This window comes from Leptonychotes weddellii, chromosome 1 (genome assembly GCF_054177405.1).
Source record: "Leptonychotes weddellii isolate Sample4059 chromosome 1, ASM5417740v2, whole genome shotgun sequence".
Lineage (NCBI taxonomy): Eukaryota > Metazoa > Chordata > Mammalia > Carnivora > Phocidae > Leptonychotes > Leptonychotes weddellii.
The window spans coordinates 139,706,658-139,715,621 of NC_138369.1; the positions used below are offsets into that span (position 1 = coordinate 139,706,658).

Genomic DNA, 8,964 nt, shown 5'->3' on the forward strand with positions numbered 1-8,964 from the left:
ACATGCCCTCCCCAATGTCTATCACCCAGCCACCCCATCCCTCCCACCCCCTACCATTCCAGTAACCCTCAGTTTGTTTCCTGAGATTAAGAATTCCTCGTATCAGTGAGGTCATATGATACATGTCTTTCTCTGATTGACTTATTTCGCTCAGCATAACACTCTCCAGTTCCGTCCACGTCTGGATATATGTTCTCTTATTCATTTCTCCCAACCACCTTGCCAGACATTGAGTTCAAACTGCACAATCCTGAGAGTATTCATCCTTCCCTTGATTCTTGTATTGGTTATCTATGGCCATGATAATGCTACATAAAAATCAACCATAAAAACTCCAATAGCATACAGCAATAAATATTTAAGTTTACTTACAAATCTCTGGGTCAGCCAGATGCTGCTGCTAATCCAGACTGGGCTCAGAGATCTCAGTTGGGTGTGGTCATAGAGTACAATCACCCGGCAGGTCAGCTAGGAGCTGGCTCTTCTAGACCAGCCTCAGCAGCACTTGGTCTCTCAAATTCCCGCAGGCTGGCCCTGGCTTATTGTATCTCCAAGAGAGATGGCAGAAGAGTGCTAGGCCCCCTTAAGACGTAGGTTCAGCAGTGGCATGATATCACTTCTCCTTTCTATTAGTCAGAACAAGTCATGAGGCCAGCCTAGATTCAAGAGGTGAAGATACAGACCCCAACTTTCGATTTAAGGAGCTGAATACAAGAGGACATGTAGCCATTTTGTAATCAATCTGGCATAGTTCTCATTTACTATTTTCTCCTTTGCTCATGGGATACTGCCTGCCTCAGCCTAGTTTTCTAAATCATTTAACTCCTCTACTGAAGAATTTTGTCAGCTCCAAAACCTACAGCAAATGTAGGTTAAAGCCCGTTAGTACAAACACATCATCTTTTATGAGTCCATAAAATTGCTTGCCAGTTAATATCACTAGGATTGTTTTAAAAAGGGACTTCAACAAGTGTTGGCGAGGATGTGGAGAAAAAGAACCCTCATGCACTGTTGGCGGGAATGCAACCTGGTGCAGCCACTGTGAAAAACAGTATGGAGATTCCTCAAAAAGTTAAAAATAGAACTACCCTATGATCCAGTAATTGCACTACGGGTATTTACCCAAAAAGTGCAATAGCATTAATTAAAGAGTATTATGCTAAATGAAATAAGTCAGTCAGAGAAAGACAAAGACCATATGACTTCACTCAAGTGTAGAATCTAAGAAACAAAACAAATGAGCAAAGGGAGGGGGGAGAAAGAAAGACAGACAAACCAAGAAACAGACTCTTAACCATAGAGAACAAACAGGGTTACCAGAAGGAAGGTGGGTGGGGGGAATGGGTGAAACAGGTGAAGGGGATTAAAGAGCACACTCACCATCATGAGCACTGGGTAAGGTATAGAATTGTTGAATCATTATATTGTACACCTGAAATTAATATAACACTGTGTTAACTATACTGGAATTAAAATTTTAAACTTTTTTTTTTAAAAAGAGACTTTGCCAAAGCCTCATTTGCCAGCTAGAACAGTTGGGCCAAATTGTAACTGCTCTCCTTAATAATATGCTTTGTTCATTCAACAAATATTTAGTTATCATTTCCTATGTGCCAGGCTCTGTCCCAGAGTTTAGGGATGCAGTGGCGAACAAGACAGTCTAGATCCCTGCTCTAATAGAGTTTATATTGTACAGAGGAGAAACACATAAGCAAGCAAGCAATTAACAAAGCAAATAATTTCAGCTAGTGGCAGAAAAAAAAACAAAACACTGTAGTGTGATAGAGAATGGTTGGATTGGGGAAGCTACTTTAGATTTGATTTGTTCAGCAAGGAAGATCTCTCAGAAGCAAGACTTTAATAGCAAGAAGGAGCCAGCCATGTGAGGATGTGGGGAGACAGTGGCCCAGACAGAGAACAATAGCAAAGGCCCTGAGGCAGGGATGAGTTTGCTGTGTCTAGGAAAAAAAGAGCTATGAAGAGAAGTTCTTCCACCAAACATACCAGGATCAGGAGTGTGCAACTTCTAGAGTAGCTGTCTGAAAGTTAAGAGCATGTACCAAAGCACAAGCATGTCTAGCCCCTAACTTTCCTCCTCCCTGACTCCAACCTCACAACCAAAAGAGAGGCTCATTTGACATAGGACAGTAATTCACATTTCAATGTTTGACAGACATTTCCAAATGATATACCTGGCTTTTTTAGTAATAGCTTCACTGAGACATAATTCACAGATCATAAAATTCGCCCTTTTAAAGTATACAGTTCAATGGTTTTTAGTATATTCACTTTGCAACAACCATCACCACTATTTAATTTTCATCACCTCCAAAAAGAAACTGAGTTCATCGAGATTATAGAATATGAGATTGATATACAAAAACCAGTTGTATTTCTGTACACTAGAAATGAACAATCCAAGCATAAAATTAAGAAAACATTTCCATTTTCAATAGTATCAAAAATAATAAAATACTTGGGGCGCCTGGGTGACTCAGTCAGATGAGTGTCTGATTCTTGGTTTTGGCTGAGATCATGATCTCAGGGTCCTGGGATCCAGCCCCACATGGAGGGGGGTGGGTCCTCGCTCAGCAGGGAGTCTGCTTGAGGATTCTCTCTCTCCCTCTCCCCTCTCCACCCTGCTCGCTCTCTCTCTCTAAAATAAAAAAATATATATTTTTAAAAATAATAAAATACTTAAGAATAAATTTAACAAATTAAATATAAGATTTGTACACTGAAAATGACAAAACATCCTTAAAAGAAATTAAAGAGGACCTAAATAAATGGAATGATATCCCACGTTCATGGTTTGGAAGACTGAATATTATTAAGATGGTGTAGTAAAATAATGGCCCCCAAAAGATGACCACATCCTAATATCCAGAACCTGTGAACATGTTACTTTACATGGCAAAAAGATTTTTACGGATGTGATAAAATTATGGAGATTGTTCTGGGTTATCCATGTGGGTATAATCTAATCACAAGGGTCCTTGTAAGAGGGAAGCAGTGGGTCAAGGGCAGAAGGAGGAGATGTGATGATGGAAGCAAAGGCTGGAGCAGTGCACTTTGAAGGTAGAGGAAGGGGCCACGAGTAAGGAGTGGAGGCAGCCTTTAGGAGCTAGACAAAGCAAGGAAAAGGGTAATCCCCAGGATACCAGGATAACCAGGAGCCCCTAGAAGGAATACAGCCCTGTCTGCTACCTTGATTTTAGCCACATAAGACACAGTTTGGAATTCTGACATTCAGAACTATAAGATAATAAATTTGTATTATTCTAAGCCACTAAGTTTGTGATAATTTGTTATAGCAGCAACAGAAACTAAAACACATGGTTATACTCCCCAAATTGATCTACAGTAGATCCAAAACAATCCCTATCAAAGTCTCAGCTGACCTTCTTACAGAAACTGACAAACTGATCCTAAAATTCCTAGGGAAATGCAAGGGACCCAGAATAGGTAAAATAGTCATTAAAAAAAAAAAAAAAAGAACAAAACTGGAGGTCTTACACTTCCTATCAAAACTTACTACAAAGCTATATAATCAAAACTCTGGCACTGACATGTGGAAAGACATATAAATCGATGGAACAGAATTGAGAGTTCAGAAATAAACCCTTACATTTATGATCCTATTTTTGACAAAGGTACCAAGACAATTCAATGGAAAAAGAATATCCTTTTCAACAAATGTTGTTGAGACAACTGGGTATCAACCTGAAAAAGAACAAAGTTTGAACAAGGGGTGCCTGACTGGCTCAATCAGAAGAGCACGTGACTCTTGATCTCTGGGTCATGAGTTCAAGGCCCACATTGGGTATAGAGATTACTTAAAAAATAAAATCTTTTTAAAAAAATTAACTCAGGGCGCCTGGGTGGCTCAGTCGTTAAGCGTCTGCCTTCAGCTCAGGTCATGATCCCAGGGTTCTGGGATTGAGTCCCACATCGGGCTCCCTGCTCAGCAGGAAGCCTGCTTTTCTCTCTCCCACTCCCCCTGCTTGTGTTCCTGCTCTCGCTGTCTCTCTTTGTCAAATAAATAAATAAAATCTTTAAAAAAAAATAAATTAACTCAGAACAAAGTTCCAAATATAAGAGCTAAATCAATAAAACTTTAGAAGAAAACAGAGGTGTAAATCTTTTGTGACCTTGGATTAGGCAATAGTTTCTTAGATGGGATACCAGAAGCACAGGTAACAAAAGAAAAAAAAAATAGATAAATTATACTTCATCAAAATTAAAACTTTTGTGCTTTTTAAAAAATGTTTTTAAAGATTTTATTTATTTATTTGAGAGAGAGAGCACAAGCAGGAGGAGCAGCAGAGGGAGAAGCAGGGAGCCTGATGCGGGGCTTGATCCCAGGACCCTGGGATCATGACCTGAGCCGAAGGCAGTCACTTAACCAACTGAGCCACCCAGAGGCCCCTGTGCTTTTTTTTTTTTTAAGATTTATTTATTTTATTTTAGAGAGAGAGAACAGGAGAGAGAAGGGCAGAAGGAGAGAGAATCTCAAGCAGACTCCCCACTGAGCACAGAACCCAACACGGGGCTCCATCTCTCAATCCTGAGATCACGACCTGAACTGAAACCAGGAGTCAGGTGCTTAACCAATTGTGCCACCCAGGCACCCCAAAACTTTTGTACTTTTAAAGGGCCTATCAAGGAAGTGAAAATACAACACACAAAACTGGAGAAAATGTTTGCAACTCATATATCCGTTAAGAGTCTAGTATCCACACTATATAAAGAATTCTTATAAGCCAATGATACAAAGAAAAGTAAACAAAATGGGCAAAGGGTTTGAATAGCTATTTATCCAAAGAAGATATACAAGTGGCCAATAAGCATATGAAAACATGTTCAACATCATTAGCCATCAGGGAAATGCAAATCAAGAAAACAATTAGATATCATTTCTTATCCACTAGGTTGACTGTAATTTTTAATGGAAAACAACAAGAGTTGGGAAAGACATGCAGAAATTGAAACCTTATACAATGCTAGTAGGAATATAAAATAGTTCCTGATATAATGCTACTGTGGAAAAGTTTGAAAAAAAAATACATAGTGTTACCTCATACCCAACACTTCCATACGTAGGTATACCCAAGAGAATTTAATACATGTATCCACACAAAAACTTGTACACAAATGTTCATAGCAGTGTTATTCATGATAGCCAAAACATGGAAACAACCAAATGTCCATCAAATGTAAACAAATAAATTAAACATGGTGTATCCATCCAAAGGAATATTATTCAATCATAAAAGACTGATGTTTTGATTCATGCTACCACATAGATGAACCTTGAAAGCATTATGCTTAATGAATGAAGCCAGTCAAAAAAGACCACAGATAGTATGAGTTATATGAAATTTCCAGAATAGGCAAATTTATAGAGACAGAAAGTAGATTTGTGGTTGTCAGAAATGTACAGAAGTGGGTATTAGGGAGTGACTGCTAATAGGTTTTTAATTTGGGGGGGGGTGATGAAAATGTTCTGGAATTAGATAATAGTGATTGTTGCACAGTTTTGTGGACATACTAAAATTCATTGAAATATGCACATTAAAGGGTGAATTTTATGATGTGTGAATTATCTGAAAATAAAATAATCTGAAAATAGACTAATGAATTTATGTATGTAGATACATGCCTGGGAGTGGAATTGCGCCACACAGAAAGCCTATGTTTAACTTTCTGAGGAACTGCCGAAGTTTTCCAAAGTGACTACACCATTCTACAGTCCTGCCAGCAACGTATCGGAGGTCCAGTTTCTCCACATGCAAAGGCTCATTTTTAAGAGATCCTAGCAGACAAATCTGCAACAAAGTCTATGGGGAATAAATGTAAAATGCTGAGGTTTTCACTGTCTTAGAATCATGTGTGTGTGCTTGTTTATAGGTTTAAAAGAAAATCCATCGATGGAAGCTCTGGTTCCAGTGATGGTAAGAAAAACCCCTGGTCTCAAATTCAAATGATATTGAGTATTTGTCAACATCCCATTTGTACTCCTTTTGTCTCTCTGCCTTTCATAATTTCCAAACCCTCCCTTGGTACCTATCCCACAGAGTAATCTAATCAGCAGTCTTTCTAGAGAAAGCAGAGCTAGTGAGAACCAGTTTTCATAGTTGGTAATTACTGAGATATGGAGCTCATACTAAGAACCTTTGCTCAGAGTATCCCTTGCAGTTACCCATAGCCCATTTATCAGCCATTCATCTTTTTTTTAAAGTTTAATCTTTTCTAGGATGTAAATTGTTATCCCCAAACTGACTTGTGAACAATAAGAATTTATTGTGTCAACTCTAATACAAAGTTCACTTTTCCCAAATTGAGATAGAGGTTTTTTTGTTCAAGTAGCTAAAAACCTGAAATATTTGAGAATAATCAGTGTAATAAAGAGTATAATAACTTCGGGAAATCCAGAGTAACTGATTATTCAACCATAGTAATATGCCCTTTCCTCCAGTCTGATAATTTGAACAAAGGAATTCGATTAGCTGATCTTTTTATCAAAACTTGAAAAAATTTAAATGTCCTCATTTTTTTAACTGAGAAATAATTGACAAGTAACACTGTATAAGTTTCAGGTGTACAACCAAATGATTTGATATTTGTATATATTGCAAAACGATCACCATGATAAGTCTAGTTAACACCCATCACCACACACAGTTATAATTTTTTTTTCTTGTGATGAGACCTTTTAAGATCTACTCTCTTAGGAACTTTCATATATACAGTACAGTAGCACTAACTATAGTCACCAGGCGGCACCTTATATCCCCAGGAGTTATTTATCTTATAACTGAAGTTTATACCTTTTGTAAATGTCCTCATTTTTGAAAAGTCTAAATCAGTGTGAGATAGTGTTCATAAGTTCTTTGGCATATAGTGCTTATTTGGAAAAGGAACGGTGAAATGAGACTTGATTTTTAAGTCACATGCAGCAGATGTTTAGTTCTGTGTTTTCTGTACTTAAATGAGCCCATAGAATATTAGAAAGACACAAACTGATCCCCTGCCCACCCAGCAGGAGCATTTCTCACTCTGCTGGAGGGCTGCTTCTCCTGCCATCCTTTGATTTTTTTGTCTTCCTCAACGCCAGCATGTTTATTTTTCCAGCCACCCGGGCAATTGGTTTTGATAACATTCAACTAGCAGTATGAAAGACTGTGAAAGGACACCTGCTCTAGGGTCTTTAAAATCCGAAGTCCTACTTTCCCTTGTATTCATAAAATGAATTTGTCTTCTCTCTGGATCTCATCCTTTTTCTTCTAGTGCTCTCCAAGTTTTGCTCTTATTTTAGGTCTCAGTTGAACTTAGAAAGCCTGATTAGTTGGATCCCATTGGTGCTCTGTGAAAGGGTGGTCTGTTATTTTTATTGTATGAGTGAAGACATTTTATTATTGTAATGATAATTCAAGGGATTTCTGTGTTCCGAAGAGTTTCCTGAACAGTGAAGTGTAGGTGGACAGAGCTGAGACTTTAGCCAGATCATTGTCCAAGATCAAGAAGGCTCTGAAAATTAAGAGCTATAGGCACTCTTCAGGTGGCAAGCAGAAATGAATGAATGAGAAGAAAGAAAGAAAGAAAGAAAGAAAGAAAGAAAGAAAAGAAGGAAGAAAAAAGAAAGAGAGAAAGAAAGAAAGAGGAAAGGAAGGAAGGAAGAGAGAAAGAGGAAGTGAGGGAGAAAGAAAGACAGAGAGAGGGGGAGAAGGGAGGGAAGAAGGTGGGGAGGCAGGAAGAAAGAGTAAAGATGCATCAGTTAGGATTCACATGGTTGCAAATAACAACAAAATAGATCTCAAAACATGCTTAAACAGTAAAGGGGCTCCTCTCCTTGCAAGTTGAGCAGAAGGGTGGGCTTTAGGGTTAACTGAGTCTGGTGGCCCTGGTCCTTTTCCCCGCCATTCCCTTGACTCTGCTTTACTTCCACATTATTGACATTACAGGCCAGATAATTCTTTGTTGTTAGGGGCTGTCCTGTGCACTGTAGGATGTTTAACTGCATTCTTCACCTCTACCTACTAGAAACCACTAGTACACTCCATCCTCGTGACAACTAAAAATGTCTCCAGACATTGCCAAATGTCCTCTTGGGGGCAAAATGCTCCCCCCACCTCTACCCCCCAACTGAGATTATCTGACTTAAACACACAGACTGCCAGGTGAGGATACCTGAACGAAATCCCAGCTTAGTTAGGAAGTAGGGAATAGGATTTTTCACCACAAAGGCTTTGAAATAGGGAGAATCAGGAGCCTTTGTTATGCAGACAGGCTGTATCAGAAAGATGGTATATGACAACAAGTGAAACAAGACCTAGATGCTGAAGACAAGAACAGAGAAGACACACTCTCCCCTAGGAAAGAACCAGTTAGCAACTCTTTTAAGCACATCAAAGGGAGCATTGAGAAACCAGCCTGGACCAAGAGACAGAAGCAAGTGAGGGACACTATTTAGCTGAAAGCTAAGGTGAGACATTTCAGGGGAGGAACCTTTGCCAAGGAGCAAGGATACAGAAATGCCTTTCTCTCCCAAGGGCCAGGATCCCCGTAACTATGGCGGCTACAGGAAGATCAGTGGAGCTCAGAGCTACAGGGCATGCCCTGGGGGCTGGTAGCCACAGAAAATGCTAGAAGCAGTGTCTGAAAGGGAAGGAGGATCCCATTAGACTTGGCATGGTGTCCCACTCAAATCAATGTGGACCTAGACATCTGAAAGGGAGAGGTCAAATGCTACCACAACAAGATGAGGCAAGGAAAACTCTTGCAAAAGAGAAGAAGCCCACTTCACTCAGCCCAGTAGGATGGTGGGAGGAAGATAGCAAGGGGGTGGGGGTAATGAGAAAGTGACCAGGTGAGCATGACTTGAATTTCTTCCTCTCCATGCTGAAATCTGGAAGTGTGGTCATGGAGTATTGATAGGTTAAAAGGAATGCCAAAACAGAGGAG

At 39.4% G+C, this 8,964-nt stretch overlaps 1 protein-coding gene across 1 annotated transcript in view; it reads left to right on the forward strand.

Moving 5' to 3' along the window:
* Window positions 1-5,870: 5,870 nt before the first annotated feature.
* LOC102748946 (SID1 transmembrane family member 1) overlaps window positions 5,871-8,964 on the forward strand; it is a 34,838-nt gene continuing 31,744 nt past the window's right edge. The window contains exon 1 of the mRNA XM_081796939.1: window positions 5,871-5,954. The gene's annotated coding sequence lies outside the window, so the exon portion shown is untranslated. The remainder of the gene's footprint in view (window positions 5,955-8,964) is intronic.